Source organism: Lactuca virosa, chromosome 6 (genome assembly GCF_052849685.1).
Source record: "Lactuca virosa cultivar CGN04683 chromosome 6, Lactuca_virosa_CGN04683_v6, whole genome shotgun sequence".
NCBI lineage: Eukaryota > Viridiplantae > Streptophyta > Magnoliopsida > Asterales > Asteraceae > Lactuca > Lactuca virosa.
Window position 1 is genome coordinate 6,365,835 of NC_136431.1, and position 18,430 is coordinate 6,384,264.

At 36.5% G+C, this 18,430-nt stretch overlaps 1 long non-coding RNA gene across 1 annotated transcript; it reads right to left on the reverse strand.

Moving 5' to 3' along the window:
• Window positions 1-15,338: 15,338 nt before the first annotated feature.
• Window positions 15,339-16,708, reverse strand: LOC145121039 (uncharacterized). The gene is made up of 2 exons (XR_013714473.1): window positions 16,411-16,708; window positions 15,339-15,682 (listed from the first exon to the last, which is right to left on the reverse strand). It is a non-coding gene; the product is annotated as an uncharacterized LOC145121039 (long non-coding RNA).
• Between the last annotated feature and the right edge of the window lie 1,722 nt (window positions 16,709-18,430).

An 18,430-nucleotide genomic window follows, 5' to 3' on the forward strand; every position in this document is an offset into this window, starting at 1 on the left:
GATTGGGTGATCATTCTCTGGCTCCTCTCCGAGCCATCCAGCATTGCCATGGTTAGGGTAGTACGGGTCGTCGTGGGGATGGAATCCAGCCATGATATCTTCGCGAGAGAAGGGAATATAAGAAATAACTAAGTAGACGTACTAATTAGATAATTATAAGATGATCTTTATCAGATACTTCAATACTTGTTTAGTGCATACTAGTTATATGTATTCGGGACATGATAGACCTTCGAATAAGCGACCCTAACTCTAAGTCCACAACCCAACGAGGAACAGGAAGTAAAGCAAAGATCCACAGATTCTAAGTCTATGACGTCCTGGATACATATAATTTTAATGTATCCACTAAGCAATTATTGACCTATTGATAAAAATCTATTTAGTTCTCAGATAAGTAATTATAGTAACACCAAATACCCCTATGGTATTTCATTGTGGTAGTGTTGGTAAGTTTTTAGACTTGTTGTCACATCACAACCATTCTTGGGCATATGCTAATCACTCCTCGGACCAGCATAGTTGATCAGGCTATGCCATTCCCAGGACTGGCCATACATCCCCAAGCTTATTTGTGATATTCAACAATCGTAATACTTTTGTTCTTCTCATTGTGACACTGATTTTAGTATGAATGCAGGCACGTATACTTTATATAAGAAACTTTTTATTTCTAAAAGTATAGTTATTTGAAAATGTTAAATCAGAGACCTTAGTCCCAATGCATTTATAGTTTGTATTCTTATGTGGTTCGATATACTTAGTTCACTATAAACAATGCTCTGATACCAATCTGTCACACCCCCAAACCAAGGATGGCGGAAACGTCCGGGGGTGGAGGACTTCATGTATAGTATCACAACAACGAGTATAATAGTGCTCAAAGTAATTACAACCAATCATAAATATAATTGAAAAAGTTACACTAAAGCATATGTTTACATGATTCAAATCAATTACGATATGATGACAAAATGAACTGTTGGACGATTTATCGTCCCATCCTCAAAAGCTGTTGATTTCCTGTTTCACTGAATTCCTGAGAATACAAGTAGTTTTGAAAAAGTGTCAATAATTAAGTTGGTGAGTTCATAAGCTTTTGATAGTAAGAGTTTGAAAACCGATCTTTGTAATGAGTTGTATGTTACCAAGAAAAATCCAATATTTTCCTTATAAAAGTTATGTGATCCTAAATACCAGGACCGAGAATAAACAAGTATTTGTCATACTTAAAGATATAAAACTGGTTTTAAATCGGCATAAAACCCTTTTTAAGTTGAGAAAATCCCGTAATGGATGTTGTGTAGTCTTAAATACCAAGACTGAAAGTGTATAGTAATATCCGTACTTATTGATAATAAAAGTGATTTTAAATCGACATAAAACCCCTTTTGATTTATAAAAATTCCCGTAAACTTTATGTGTTGTTAACTCCCTATGTGAGTCGCTATAACCATACTATGACTGAATGAACCTGCCACGGCGTTTCTCAGGCGCCGAAAATTGTTATGACATTTGTCACCCGTAGACCTGCAGGTCCCACTGTAGCTAGCAGCAAGGTGTTGGGTGTCAAACCCAATATAGATCTATACACAAATATCACGTTCTCCCTACAAGAGACTTTGGTTATAACTACCAGGAATTTTAACCCGTACTCTAGGAGTACTGATAAGAATGTCTCACAATTTAAGTTAACAAGTTTACGTGTGGTGTGCGTGAGCGTAAAACCTTTTTCTGTGGGAATAAAACCTTCCGAAATGTGTTTGTTGTGTTGATGGAAACATAAACCATACCTATTATAATTTATCAAAACAAGGGTAGTAGTAGTAATGTATGTAAACTATACTTAACATAGTTTATCCAAATGTTTGTATGTAATGGATGTACTTTGATTATAATAATTTGTTATTTCTATGCTTTATCTAGCAAAATCCATTTGTTAACTATTGTATGTCCTTATACTAAGACAAAATGTCATATAATGCAATAACATATAATCACATAAAGATATACACCTTGCTCAACATGTTACAAGGTGTAATGAAATTGATAGCATTTTTCTGTTGTTAACAATTTCTATTACTGTTCTTAGAAAATTTGTAGAAAAATCATCAAAGGTCCAAATCAGAATCCGTAAATTCTGAGAGTTTGGGAAATGAGTCTAGTTTGTTGATAAATTTTATTATGATTTTTAATGACCTCCAACTTGTGTGAAAAAGTCCATAATCACAGACTGGTCCGGATTGATGTTTGAAATGATAGGCAGTTTTGTAAAAATCACCATAAATTGTAGAAAAATCTTATGGAGATGTGCAAGTAGCCATTTTAAAGCTAAGAACTTGAACTACTTGCAACTTGTACAGCTTTGAAAACAAAAATGTTTAAGTTGACCAAAACAGTCCGTGAATGGAGTCCAACTTTTCTGATGAAAGCTGTTATAAGAATTTAGTTGTGTTCTTGGTGTTTTAACTTGTATTCCCCCCCCCCCCCCCTTAAAACATAAGAAAATGTGAAAATATAGGGGTATGAACTCACCTTAAGTGATTTCAGTAGATGAGTGTTGGAGATGAGAAGTGTTCAACTCAAGAACACTTGAAGATGCCTAGAAGATTTTCGAGAATCTAACACCAAAGTGATGGAATTTGTGTAAGAAATCTATGATTAGAGTAGACTGAAGTGTAATTTGAAGCTTTTAAAACAACGAAATGTTTTTTGTTTAATTGCTAAACAATTATATACCAACATTACTCAATTGCATCTTGATTGTGAAATAGGGAAGAAGATACATCGTATGATTTTACTCTTTCTTGAGTTAAAGGAGGATGAAATCGATGCCGATGCTTATAACTGTGAAAACGTTATTTCTTCTGATGATATTTCTCCCGCATATAAAATTGGTCTGGACAAAATAGAGTCCTTCATAAAGTCAAAAGACCATAAGGACATGCTCAAAAATTTGTTGGATGAAAATGACAAATTAAAAATCAAAACCGAAACTGTACAGAAATTTGACTCTTTGAATGCCAAGTTGAGTTCAGAAAATAAAATTGATATTGAAAACACTTCTGAATTCAATGAGGATGATGATTTGAGTGAAATATCTGTAGAAGATATGGTAGATTGTTCCGAATTTGTCAAGAGCGAACCCGAAACAAACAAAAATCTTATTTCTGAAAATTCTGTTGAGTTCGCTCGTTTATCCAAAGAAAAGACCAAAGTTCTTAAGGAAAAGTTTGTTCTATATCAAAAGGTCCAAACAACTCCAAAATCAAGTTTATGCAGTTCATGGAGTTACTAAGCAACAGACAGCCGAACTGACATCATTAGTAGCAGAAGATAATGTTGATGGATGTGATGAGTTTTTCTGGTCAGCAGCGATTGATAACGCTGACAAAACAGTAGGTTTATCTACGAAAACATCATGGAGAGTAAAAGGAAGGTATGTGGCAGAACCACTTAATGATCCTACAAGCTTTGATGTGCCCAGCACAAGTGGTACCAAAACTCCTTCTGGCGAACCGGTCATGATGTTTAGCGAAACCTCTTCGCTAAAGAGTGAAACTCATGCTCAAAGACCAAAGAAAAAGGCCAACATCCACAAAAATCCAAAACAGGTGTTAGAACGAAAGCATCAACGAAACTTGAGATACAAGAAGAATCTCACTGAAAGGAAACAGTTTTGGCGTTCTCAAAACCCTAATTACGTTCGCTATGAAAAACCCTCTAAGTCAAAGGAAGAAGCAAGAGCAAACTCAGCTTCTCGCGCTCAACATAATGAAAATAGACGAAAGGAGAGTTTCGGTCCCCATGCTCAAAACAGCCGAAAGAAGAGTTTCGGTCCCCATGCTCAAAACAACCGAAAACAGAGTATCGGTCCACAAAGGCACTGCAACCGAAAAAGGAGTTTTGATCCTCAAGATGAGAGAAACCAAAAGGGTGGTTTCAGTCCTAAACCAACCAATGAGAGGAACCGAGGGAAAGTAGTTTCGGCTCTCAAACAAGAAAGAGCAATGACCAAAAGCTTAACTCTACTCCCAAGTCTCATCTTTCTCATTCTCATTCTCACTCACAGAATGATCGAAAGGGAAAAGGGAAGCTCTATCTGGAAAATGAAAAGATAACGTCGATTAAACCCGATTTCAAGAACCAAAAGTCTGCCAACCTCAAATTCTCAAATTCAAAAACTGAACCTAAAGTTCTCAAGTCTGATAAAATCAAAGTTTTCACCATAAAAAGAAAAGATGAAACAAACTTAATAAAAAGAACTTTTTTAGTTGATGTGACTCTTACAATTCCCTGTTCTGTAAAAGGCTCACAAGGACCCAAGAAACTTTGGGTTCCTAAATCTGCTTAATTTTTGCAGGTTATGTGTGACGAGCAGTTTGACGATGAATGGTACATAGACAGTGGCTGCTCGCGTCACATGACAGGGAGAAAGGAAGAGCTGAGGGAATTTCGGTCCCTTCAAGATGGTGGAAGTGTCAAGTATGGTAATAATTCTTTTGGCATGATCAAAGGTTATGGTATGATCACAAATGGTGATTTCTCGATACGAAAAGTGGCGTACGTTGAAGGTTTACAACACAACCTTATCAGTGTTTCTCAACTGGTGGTTGGTACCGGGTTAAAAGTTTCGTTCGATAACGATGGCTCAGAGATTATTGAAAAGAGGACGAACAATATTTTGCTGAAATCGAAGCGAAAAGGAGAGATGTACCCTCTGAATCTCAATCCCATACGAGGGAAACCAGCAGTTTTCTTGCTAACCAAAGCTCACTCAAACGAAAGCTGGCTTTGGCACCGAAGACTCTCCCATCTCAATTTCAAAGACATCAACAAACTGGTGCTTGGGGATCATGTTTGAGGTCTTCCTGTTCTAAGGTTTGACAAAGAACATTTGTGTGCTGCGTGTGAAATGGGAAAGAAAAGTCGACAAAGTCATCCTTCTGTAGTAAATACGAAAATCATTGAACCACTAGAATTACTTCATATTGATTTATGTGGTCCTTCTTCAATCGAGAGCATTGGTGGTAACAGGTATATACTTGTAATTGTGGATGACTTCTCTCGGTTTACTTGGGTGTTCTTTTTGAAGCAGAAATCAGAGGCCACTCCCAAGCTTAAACTCTTCATCAAGCAGATAGAGGTTCAACTACGGAAGATAGTTCGAAACATAAGAAGCGACAACGGGTTTGAGTTCAAGAACGGAGACTTTGAAGATTTTATTGCAGAGAAGGGAACAACTCACAATTTCTCGGCTCTGTATACTCCACAACATAATGGAATTGTCGAAAGGCGAAACCGATCCTTATGTGAAGCAGCCCGAACTATGTTGAGCTTCGCTTCTCTACCTCTATATTTTTGGGTTGATGCCATTGCTGCTGCGTGTTTTACACAGAACAGATCTTATCTCAACAAACGTTTCTCCATCACTCCTTATGAGATCTTGAACAACCGAAAGCCAAATGTAAAGTTTTTTCACGTGTTCGGTTCAAGATGCTTCATCTTCAATTCAAAGGAGCACCGAAACAAGTTCGATGTCAAAGCAGACGAAGGAATCTTTCTGGGTTATTCCTTAACCTCCAAAGCATATAGGGTTCTCAACAAGCGTTCAAAGAAAATGGAGGAGACGTATTATGTCACCTTCGATGATAACTACGTCAAGAAACTGAAGGCAACCGAAGGCTCTGTGGAGGAAATATTTCCAAAATCTGGTCAAGTTACGGTACCATTTTCAAACCTCTTTGAGTAATACATGCTACTATTTGATGAACCAGAAAAGGCTATTCTCTCCGAATCTAAAGCTGCAGACAACAAGGTAGATAACTTGAAGAAGATAATCGATGATGTTGCGAAGAAAATGGCAGAAGAAGAACCGGTAACAACCAAAAAGCCAGACACAAGCGAACCTCCAAAAGATAGTTCTCATATTCAGGGGGAGGGTTCGTCTTTTCCACATAACCAAGATTCACCATTCCAGGGGGAGAGCTCATCATCATTCATCCCAACCGAAAGTCGAGTCCAGGGGGAGAATTCTGAGCCTGAAACTGAGGAAGTATCATCATTCGAGGGGGAGAATGCGAATACAAACGATGACGATACTCAGTCAGAATTTGAAGAAGAAGTGAATGCTGAACTGGATCCCTCATATGATCCTAATTACCCTCCTCTCACCAAATGGACCAAAGATCATCCACAAACACAAATTATTGGTGATTCGACAGAAAAGGTTCTCACACGATCACAACTGAAAGCGAAACAAACTGCACTTTTCTATAATGTAGAATTCTGCATGTTTAATTCGTTCGTCTCCAAAGTCGAACCAAAGATGATCAAGACTGCACTCGATCACTCTGATTTGGTACAGGCGATGTAGGACGACCTCAATGAGTTCGAGCGAAATAAAGTGTGGAGACTGATTCCAACACCAAAGGATGCTTCTGTGGTTGGATTAAAGTGGGTTTTCAGGAACAAGATGGATAAGGAAGGAAATGTGATACGCAACAAGGCAAGATTGGTTGTGAAAGGTTACTGTTAAGAAGAAGGCATAGATTACGATGAGACCTTCGCTCCAGTAGCAAGGCTAGAATCGGTTCGTATCTTTCTCGCCTATGCTGCACACAAGAACTTTGAAGTATTCCAAATGGATGTGAAGTGTGCCTTCCTAAATGGAGAACTGGAAGAGACGGTGTATGTAGAGCAACCACCAGGTTTCGTGAATGAGAAGTATCCAGATCACTGCTACATTCTGGACAAGGCAGTCTACGGTCTCAAGCAAGCACCAAGGGCATGGTATGAAACTCTAACTAGATTTCTCAAAATGTCTAAGTTTAAACAAGGTTTGGTTGACCCAACCTTCTTTCGTAAGAAAGAGGGTGACCATCTCATGATCGTTCAGATTTACGTTGATGATATCATCTTTGGTTCCACAAATCCTAGCTTAACAGCTGAATTTAGGAAGTTGAGGAGACTAAATTTGAAATGAGCTCAATGGGTCCTATTAACTTTTTCGTTGGCTTAAATATAAGACATGGACCCAAGGCATTTTCATTAATCAAGAGGCTTACATGAAGACCTTGTTCGCCAAGTTTGGAATGATGGGAGATTCGAAAGTAAAGGTTCCTATGGCGTTTGGCACAAAGCTAACACCTTCTCTGGACAAACCGGCTGCTAACATGACTCTTTATCGTCAGATGATAGGGTCTCTAATGTATCTAACAGCAAGTCGACCAGACATAATGTTCTCTGTTTGTTATTGTGCCAGGTTTCAAGCAAATCCACGTAAACCTCACCTGCTAGCTGTGAAGAACATCTTTCGGTACCTGAAGCGAACCTCTTCTCTTGGTTTGTGGTACCCAGCCAAATCAGGGTTCTTTGTCCAAGCATTCTCAGATGCTGATCTTGGGGGATGTGGACTGGACCGAAAGAGTACCACTGGAGGATGCCAATTTCTGGACGGCAAACTAGTTAGCTGGCAATCCAAGAAACAAACTTTTGTGTCTCTCTCCACTACCGAAGCAGAATATATAGCCGCTGCATCATGCACATCTCAGGTCATTTGGATACAAAGTCAACTTCGAGACTACGGCCTGAACATGAAGAAAATCCCACTATACTGTGACTCAGAGAGTGCAATTAGGATTTTTCATAACCTAGTGCAACACTCAAAGACAAAACACATAGTATTGAGGTATCACTTTATCAAAGATCATGTGGAAGATGGTAACGTTGAAATTCATTTCGTAAGAACCACTGATCATTTGGCTGACATCTTCACTAAGGCCTTGCCAGAAGCAAGTTTTAATAAAATCCTACAAGGCTTAGGGATGATGGAAGCTGAATCTGTACCGAAATCTCGTTTGTCTCAATAAAAGTTGGAAGCGAAATAGAGCGAACGCTCGGTCCATTTCGGGTTCGGTTCTTCCGGGAACCGAAATGAACCGAACACTCGGCCTATTTCGGGTTCGGTCTCACCGGGCTCGGTTCGCTTCTCATCTCCAAAAGATGGTTTCGGTTGTATAGTATGTATACTCTTTTCTCACAATTTATTTTATGTTTTTCCTTTTATTTTCATAAAATTCAAAAATATTTTTCTTTCTGTTTTAATTCCTTTTCAGAAAACCTTATAAAATTCAAAAATATTTTTTTTTTCTGTTTTATTTCTTTTCAAGTACTTCAAAACTCAAAATTATTTTCTTTCATTTTATTGTAATTTACTTTACTCTTATAATTTGTATATCAGGACCATTCTCAATGATGGAGCTGGGGCAGGTATAATTCTTTATCTATGTACTAGCTAAGTGTCCCTAGAAGCATGCTGCTGCATGTTGACCCAAGCCTCAAAACATTTTGAGTGAAGCCTTAATGACTTGATATATACAAATCATGTCTTCCCAATTAGGCTGTCAAATTCATTCTAATCATGAGCTACCTTACTCTTCTTAAATGGAGTTAAGAGTTTTTCTGCTTAGTCTATCTTTTGTAGCAGAGGTACATTCGGCTCTTTTACCACCTCTTATTCATTCTCCATCATACTTCATCTCATAAATGTAACCCTTGAGACTCTCAGCATTACCACTGAGGTTTACGGTTACACAACTTCTGTGTTAATGATCTTAGTTTCGTGCCACTACGTGCTAAGTGAAACCCAAAATTCAAAACCTTTAAAGCATTGACGGTGAACAATTATATGTTCTAGCTTTCACCTTTGAATTAACGAAACCACTTCTGTGGAAGTACCTTGAAATCTCCTTTTATTATGAGAGATCCTCATGAAAATGTCTTGCACCACGACTTTTCTTCCCAAAGGATCCTGTTTTTATTTTTTTAAAGATTTCTAATTAACGATTTTCAACAAGTCACTGAATATGTTCCAAACCTACTTGTTTAATAGGCCATATCGGTCTCACAAGTACTTCGTTCTATTTTCGGTCTTATATCAAGTATCGAAAATCGGAATTGAAGCAAAAGCCACCCTTAAACAGCCTTATATATAAAAGATGCCTTTCAATGCTTCTCAACAAGTACTTGATCGTAATTCAACGAGAATCCAAACAAGCACTTTGAAGTCTCTCTTGACTTTAAAGGAAGAGATTCGTGCCCGGGATCCACTGCTTTATGTCTTAAATGACATCACAAATTCCCACAAAGAGTTTGATTTATTTCTTTATCTTTGACAATACCTTGCACGAAAATCTTGAATTTTCCAAAAGTATTGTTTGGTTATTTATAAGCTATTCATAAATATATAGCTTCGGTTCCTAACGATGTAATGCAGTTATTTCCAAACGAAGGAATGGGTCAATATTAAGCCTTTGGTAATTATGGTAATAAAGATTCGATTGAAGGTTCAAACGGTGACTCAGCAGGAAGTGTAATCGATTGGTGATTTGGAAAGAGGATATGTATGGAAGGCGCGAGAATTTGAATCGCTACCTAATCATGTGTCATCAGCTGTTTTATCGGAGTTGCTAGTTGTCAAATCACGCCTTTTTAGGTGTCGTTTCCCAAATTAATGGAATCATTGCTCACGATTTTTCTCTCTCTTCAACATCGTATATAAGGGATTGATTTCTGTGGGATTCCTTTCTACCACACTTCATCTCTCTCAAGCAAAAGAAGGCGATTTAATTTCCACTATTCATCTTCTTCATCATCAAGCTTCAACAATGGCAGAATCTTCCTTTGTTCAAGAAACCACTGGACACTCCACTCTTCTCGCAATCAAGTCCAACCAGAACTTGTTGATCGATCTTACACCGTTCCTCTATGATACTTACATGTATCAAGTGGTGGAATGTCTAAAGTATTCCCCACTCGTCAAGGCTCTCTCAACGGTGGAAGTCTTACCAATGGCATGCCTCTCCCAACTTTATTCCACTGCTACGTACGACAAAGGTGCAGAGAAGATTTACTTCGACATTCTAAATCAGAAAGCTTCAATCTCCAAGAGCCGATTTTGCTCGTTGCTAGGGCTCACTTATGACGAATCCATGGTGAATCCTGATTCCATCTCTATAGGTCATCTTTTCTCGATGTTCTACAACATGGGGTACATTGAAACCCTAACTATTGTGACCAAGTTTAAGAAATCATGCCTTCCTCCTCAATGGAATGGCCTCTTCACCCTTCTTTTCAAAGGCCTTTCAAAACGAAGTGCAGGATCTGATAGTGCTAGCAAGTCTTTCATGACTCTGCTTTATGGGTTGTACCATGGTGTCAACCTTGATTATGCTTTGGTTTTATGGCTTCAACATGTCCAAAGTTTGTCATCTGCTTCTCGCCACACAGAAATTTCATGTGCCCGGTTTTGGACCATTATCACTCAATGGATTATGGAGCGTTATCATGTTCCTATCATGGCAGACTCACTACTCTCCTCTATTGCTACATTTCATACCACTAACATCATTGTCACTCATCCGTCAAAGTTTCACTTCGTTGGCTCAATTCTTGAGGCAATGTATGCTTGTGTGTCCCCTACGAGCAAAATTATTCAGGAGTACAAGAAGCTCCCCTCTTCTGGTCCAAGAGAACTTTCTCCTGAAATGATAAAATCTATTGAGGAAGTAGACAAACCTACTAAGCGGGGCAAGAAGCAAGAAGCAAAAAAGGGGGATAAAGGAGGTCTAGTATCAAAGGTTCAGACTCCAAGGAAGCGAAAGTCTGAGAAGGTAGCACCTTCCCAGCCCAAGCAGAAGAAGGTCAGGAAACCTGCTCGAAAGCTTATTCTTCAATCATCAAGCTACTCAGACTCCGAGTACGTGCCTACTGGTCATAAACACCCCATTCCTAGCGAATCTGAGAGCGAAAGCTCAGATGATGAAGGTTCGGCTCGTGGTGGTACACCACCTCGTTCGCCTACACCAGAGGTACATGTTCGCTCCTAAGCACCTTCTCCACCACCTGTTTCCATTCCTATTTCCTTACCTCCCATTTTTCCTATCATCACATCACAACCTTCCTCTACCATTTCCATTCCTACACCTATTTTCTCTAAAGCTACAAATACAACCACCACTGGAGTTCTGACCAACGTATCTGATACGGGGGTTCGTTCTTCAGCACCTGAAACCCCTGTTACCACCAAACCTCCATCACCTACCCAATCGATATAAACCAATACCATTCTTGGCGGTGAGGACTTGGAGTTTGATTCTACTTACTTCAGTCCTTATCGTGTCCAAAGCGATGATGATGAAGACGCTTCTCTTACCAAGCGACATCTCAAGGTTGTGACTGATAAGATTGATCAGTTACTTTCTTCGTCCTCTGCTGGTGCTTATTCAGAAGCTGCCCTCAAAGCTTTGTTCTCTTCAGTAGTAAAAGAACATGCTATCTCAATCTTCGATGCTGCAAAGACTATTGATGCTTCTACCTCCCAATGTCAGAAGGCTTCGCTTGCTGTTGAAGCCTCAACAAAAGACTGCAAGGATGCGACCACAAAAGTTGAAAAACTAATATCAGAGGCTCAACTCTTTTTGGATTCTTTGCAAGCAGCTGCTCAGAAAAATGCACAAACAGTGAACGCATTTGTTGACACTCTCACACGTTCACTAGAGGCAGAGAAGACACAACTTGAAGTGGCTCGAAAAGCTATTGAAGCTGCTAACGAAGAGCTTCATACTAAATTTGATGATCGCTTAACTCAGCTTGAGGCCGAGCTTGCAGTCGAAAACAAAATAATGGATGAGCTGGACAAGCGAACTTCCCAGCTCAAAATTCAGAATTTAAAGCTCCGAACCGCAACCAAAGAGCTTGAAGATTTAAAGTCTGAACGAGAGGTGATTCGAAGCTCAGTGGGTGATGTCCATTCAATCTTGTTGCATCTCCTGGACGCCCATGACTCCATTTTGACTATCTCCATTCGACGCCACTTAGCTGAGAAGCTACGACCTGCTTTGGATATCTTAATTAGGATTGAGGGTGTTCCGAAGACTAGTGTTCATCCGAAACAAGGGGGAGAAAAGGTTCCACAAGGCAAGGCTGGCAAGGCTCAATCTCAACCCCCTCCAGAACCAAAAGCTATTGCTGAACCGAAGGATAATGTAGCTTCGGTCAGTAAGAGGGAAAAGAAAAAGAAGAAGATTGGAGAAGACGATGAAGATGATGATGATGATATTGAAGACATCATGAAAGGGAATCCTTCTAAACCTGATCAGAAAATCAAGCCTACTGATCAAGAAATTCGGGAGAAGATGGATCTTTTGGAGAAGGAGTTGAAAGAAAAAGAACTCTTAGAGAAAAAGAAGTCCATGTTTCCGGAATGGACCAATGAATCGCTCCAGAGGGAAATCATTGATGAACCGAGCACTCACTGGCTTGAACCTGTTATGTCGTTCGGTCTTGAGAACTCGAAGGATGCTCAATTCGATATGTCAACCACCCGAAAGGCATTTATCTTCCATTGCTTTGACTCAACGACTATCGTTCCCTCTCCAGACCCGAAGGTAGATCGGGATTTATTGGAGTTTTATCTGGAGTTTGCTCAGCCTCAATACTTGACCTGGAGCACACAGAAGATTACAACGTTCAAGGTATTGAAGCCCTCTTCGGCTGGGAAATTCATTAATGTTAAATTCAAAGTAACCCGAGGCTCGGATAGCTCGGTCCATACTATTTCCCTGGCTGATCTACCGAACTTGAACCCGTACGACTGGATACTCCTCAACAATATTTTGATGTCCAATCCTCAGGAGTATCAGCCGATCATTGATCACGTCAAGCGAATGCTTGTTTGTTACATTCACGAAGTAGCAAAGATGGATCAAGAAACCGCATCTGCCATTCACAAGCGAACTTCGATAAAATCGATTGGAAGAACTGGCAATGTGAATGCGATAGTCAAGGGCAAAATTGATCCTAAGTTTCATACAGTGATGTTCATCAGGGGCGAAGGTCAAAAGTGCCTGTTCGCTCTTATTGACAAGCACCTATTCTCTACTGCTTGCGTGGAGAACATTTTGGAGATCATACACAGGTGTAATCAGAACAGTGAAGCTGACAAGAAGTTGTTCACCGATATGCTTTGTTGGTACATTCAGTTTCGGCTGACACTTCTTGTGATCATCCCTCGGCTGTTCAAGGTTGTGAAAAAGGTCAAGGTCACTCAACCGAAGTAGTCTCTCGCCTCATTTGATGCAAAGGGGGAGATTGTTGGGTCTAATAGTGTTGCGTCCTTGGGCTCGGTCCTTAGCCCAGTTTTGTTATCCGGTTTGGGCCTGTCCAACCGTCTTTGTTTTATTAGGGTTTAGTATTTAAGGTGCATGCATGCATCCTTTGTCAGTAGCGCTTTAATTATTATTCTGATCATTGTACTACAAACCCTAGCTCGCCTCTACAGTGTAAGTTCTTAATCGAGCTCTGCTGAGGCGTGACTACTTTTGAATCATTAAGCATTACTTGATTCTATATCGTGTTCATTGTGTTTGTTTGCTTTTATTGTTTAGCCTGTTGAAGATCTAATCGATCTAAGAGTTTTTCAACTCATAAAGATCATGTAAGATCCGTGGTGCTTGTTTGTTGCTCATTACCTTGTATTGTTGACCTAGTGGTATAATACTTGAAGATTCTTTCCTTCTTCTACCATTACTGCTAATAACCATGTTATTCTTTCTCATTATGACATACAACTTCTGCCCAGTGCCACATCTGGCAAAGCAAAAGGTGATTACAAGACTCAATAATTTGGTTCATTTTTAACCATTTGAAGCTAAAATGACATTTGGTAATCTTATGGTTTTTTGTTGGTTGAAATGAAAGAAGATGATTATTTGATTTTACTGTTTATTGTTTTTTTTGTAATATATAAAAGGGTTTTAAAATGGCTTTATTTTTGTGAAATTTGAATGCATTCCATAGTGTATTCCCTTTAACCTAATTAAGCTAATTCCATGAGAATAACTTTCTTACCTCATCATCGGGTGTTATTCTCATATACACTGTTTCATTCTTTCAGAATATTTTGCATCTAATGTATTATTCTATTTTAATAATGTGTAAAGAGTATTATATTCTTGCAGAATCACATTAAAATGATTCTGCCAGAATTGTATTTCCGGTATAATCACATAAAAATGATTTTGCAAGGGTTCTATTGCAATTGGCTTAATTTTTATCATGATTCTTATTTCTTATGCTTTTTAGATGTTTCAAGTTTTACCTAGGGATCACTTACCATCCTTGAGTTTATTTCCTTCTGCAGCTCCTTGTATAAAGTCATTGTCATGCAATGCAATTCTGACAGAATTTCAATCTCATAAAATGTCAATCTCACATAATGCTAGCTTATTTTGAAGTGGCTTAGATGTCAAGAAGATGAATGGATTTGTTTCAAGAATGGCGATTATTTTTTGCAAGAGATTTCAAGAATGATTGTAATTTATGTTCATAGTTGTATTGTTTAATAATGAATGTAATTACTGATACTAAAATATTAAAATTCGTTTCATCTAAAAATATGTATTTGTTAAAAATTATTGGTCTTGATAATACGTGCTTATAGTCTTCTGTCAGAATATAATATTTTTTTTCAAGATAATCATAAGCACATTCTATTAGAATGTCTGAATTAATAGAATTATTATCCAGAAAAATCATATTTTTATAGTTAAAGAGAATTAATTATTCCATAAAACCCGCGAATTTCCTTTTTTTTTAATTTATGGTAATTGACTAAAATACTCTTACAATGAAATTAGATGGTATTTTTCAATTATTTTTAATTCAAAAATATTTATTAATCACTTTATTAAAATAATTAAAATGATTGGTCCACAATCATTCCTACATTCACACAATAATTAGTTAGAACACAATAACCTAAGCATATATATATATATATATATATATATATATATATATATATATATATATATATATATATATATATATATATATATATATATGTTATAATGTGGATGACATCTATCGTGTGGTTGTAAGAACAATTATGGACCAATGAATAAATATAATTAATGGTTATGATATGAATGTCTATGATATTACATTAGAATAACATGTACCATATAATCACTAAAATTTGGTTGTAAGGGTATTTTAGTCAATTAAACCAGATTTAAAAAAGAAAAATTTCGGATTTTAAGGAATAATTAATTCTCTTAATTTTTAAAATTAGATTTTTTAATTAATATAATTTCAGTTATAACATGATTTTTAACAATAACCGATTTTATTCTGTCAGAATGACATTATGTTATAATGATATTCTATTAGAATACCAACCGTAAATTAACAAAGAGTATTAAATTTTGAAAATTTGAGGTTTTGTCTGGTACTAAGAATGAATATAATATCATATTTCAATCATACTCCAAGAATTGAGTAGAATAACACAACATTTGAATGGTAAAAATAGTAATGTAACATACATTCGTGCAGAATCAATTTACACTTTTGTGAGAATGAACTTAATATACAATTAGAAACTAAAATACATCAAATTCATTAAAAAATATAAAGAAATGAAAATAGTAAAAAGTCAAAATGTGTTTTATAGACTTCATCATCCACCCCAGAATGCACTTCAACTTCTACCAGAATCTAGAATGTGCTTGATCTTCTTTTCGAATCCAAAATCCACTTAAGAGAATTTAGTTTTGCAAGCTCACTTGATACAACCATAGAAAAAAAAATCCACATCACCCGGTCTTCTTTAAGAATACTAAATAGATTAACCAATTTGCTTGTAATTAGAAAATCATAACTAAATAATTCATTTATATAAATATAAAAGACATTAGGATAGAATATATCTATAAAAAGATGTTCTGAAAGAATATATTGATAAAAAACAAGTAATTGAATAGATTATAATACATAATTACACACAGTAATATCTACCAATTCAAGTACTACCCAAAACAACCCTAATTAGTACTTTTTTATATTATTGTTAAGAATCAGGCTACGAAGATTATCCAGCATCGTTTTCTAGAAGATAATCAAACAAAATTTATTTTGATATCATTTTGTTGTATAAGAAACAGAAGTAAGAATTTGTATCATTTTGTTCTATAAACAAACAGAATGAACAATTTGTGCATATCATAACAAAATTGGATTTCTTTACGTACAAAGTAACTAGATTGTAGATTATGGATTAGCAAATTAATGTAAGTTAAAGGAAATTAACAACTAAAAAGTTTCTACACTCTCGAAACATAAAACAAAAAAAAGCAGTATCGATTGAAGCAAAAAAAGAAAAAAAATATACTCACACACTACAAACAGATGTTAAACAAATAAAAAAGATATTCGTTTAATTTTCTGAATGATTATCGAAAGAACTATATGCAAAAATATCAATCAAATGGAAAACTAACGCATAAACAAAAACAAGTAAATCGATACACAAAACTAAAAGAAAATGAAGAAAAAAATGTTTGTTACTTGTGGCTTTTTCCTAATGAAGGCGTCGTGGTTGTTATCTCTCTTTCCTCTGCATCTCAATGTCTTTCTATCTCTGGATCGCACGATGATTGTTGTGGTCGATTGTTGAAGTGGTTATGGGGTAAAGTTAACAGAAAATGGTGATGATGTACGATCTGAGGGAAACGATAGTGATTGGTGTATCTAGGTGACCGACAATGATGATATGAACACAACACAAAGCTTAAGATGGAAGCTGTGAAAGGGGCGAGATTAAACCTGAGGTGTGTGTTCTATGTGTGAAAACGATGATGTATTTGTTAATTGTAAAACTGATATCCTTAATTTAATGGATATTAACTTATTTAACTTTTACCATAATTAATTTAATCAAAATTACCCTTATAACCTTATATTATTAAATAATAATTTATTTTTTCTTAAAATCTGATTGGTTCCTAAGACCACACAATAGTTATTGATTCACATATGAACCTAGCTCTCTCTCTCTCTCTCTCTCTCTCTCTCTCTCTCTCTCTCTCTCTCTCTCTCTCTCTCTCTCTCTCTCTCTCTCTATATATATATATATATATATATATATATATATATATATATATATATATATATATATATATATATATATATATATATATATATATATATACACACTAAAGTGGAGAAGATATAAAGGGGTAGGGCTTTATATATATATATATATATATATATATATATATATATATATATATATAAATAAAAGAATCAAATATATACGTCACCTGTCATTTTTCTACATATCTTTGCGACGTGTCTTCCTTTTATTCACCCTAGATTTCTTCTCTGGCTCATTTTAACTATCTAAAGTTGGACATGTATTATTGTTTTGGTCGAAAATTGATAAAATGAATATCAGCCAAAGTGAATGACAGGCTGTGTTGTTAGAATAATGCAAATGTAGATTAATGATCAAAGTGAGACAAGTGGGTTACAAGGAAAACCCTTGATTCTTTATAGGATCTCAAACATAAAACCTTGGTAGGTGATAATGATCACCTGTCTTGTTAATTTTTATTGATTTAAATCTTAGATTACAAGGATGATGAAGATAATATGAGTACAAGTGTAATAATATAGCTAACCGTGTATGTAGTGTGTAATTTACAAGTGTTAATTATAGTCTAAGCAGAATTACAAGAAGTCTGATATTTTTGGGATCCTCCTTGAACAAGTATTTGCACATTGTTTAACTTGGTATTCCCGGGTCTTAAGCTTGGTTGAAGTGATTCTCCGTTGAAAATGAGTCTTGTGTTGACTAATTTTGCACATGTGAGAAAAATAAAGAAAAAGATAGTCGTCATAAGTGTTAGGAAATATTAGTGATAATAGTTAGGATCTTAAGATTTGTTTAAGAATGCTGAGACTTAAGGATCTTGAATATGATTCTGGAATCATGCCCCTAACAATTACCCCCAAATTATACATATGAAATATTAAGGTTAATTTCCAAATATTTTAAGGTATAATTTCAAAAAATGAAAGAGATAAGGAATTTGAATTTCAAACCCTAATCGGATAGGATTTATCTGTTCCATAAACATCGTTACGCAGTCAAATCACACTTTCTCTCTTTTGTCACTTAGGTTAAATAGGGGCAACCAACTTGACTTCCTTTACCTTCCACAATATTTCTTTCGATCATCCCGGTCACCTTCACATGTAATTTCTTCCTCTTCTTTTCCTTTTGTTTTCCACTTTTCTAATCACAAGCAAGAAGGCAACCCGTTCTCGTGCCAACATTACCGCCCCTTCCGAGAATGACTTCACAGATCAGGTGATCCCGAGCAATGTTGAGGTTCGTGCCTTTGATGATGAAGACATGCAGCTTCTCAAAGTTGGTGGAGCTTTTCCTTCTAACGTAATCTTTAGGTCTTTCGAAGATTCTATTCAGCCTGATTTCGTTTCTCATTCATGGGTATGCTTCCCAAAGTATCCCTTTTCTTTGGGTCTAAAATACCCTTTTTTGGGCATTGTTTCTGATTTCTTC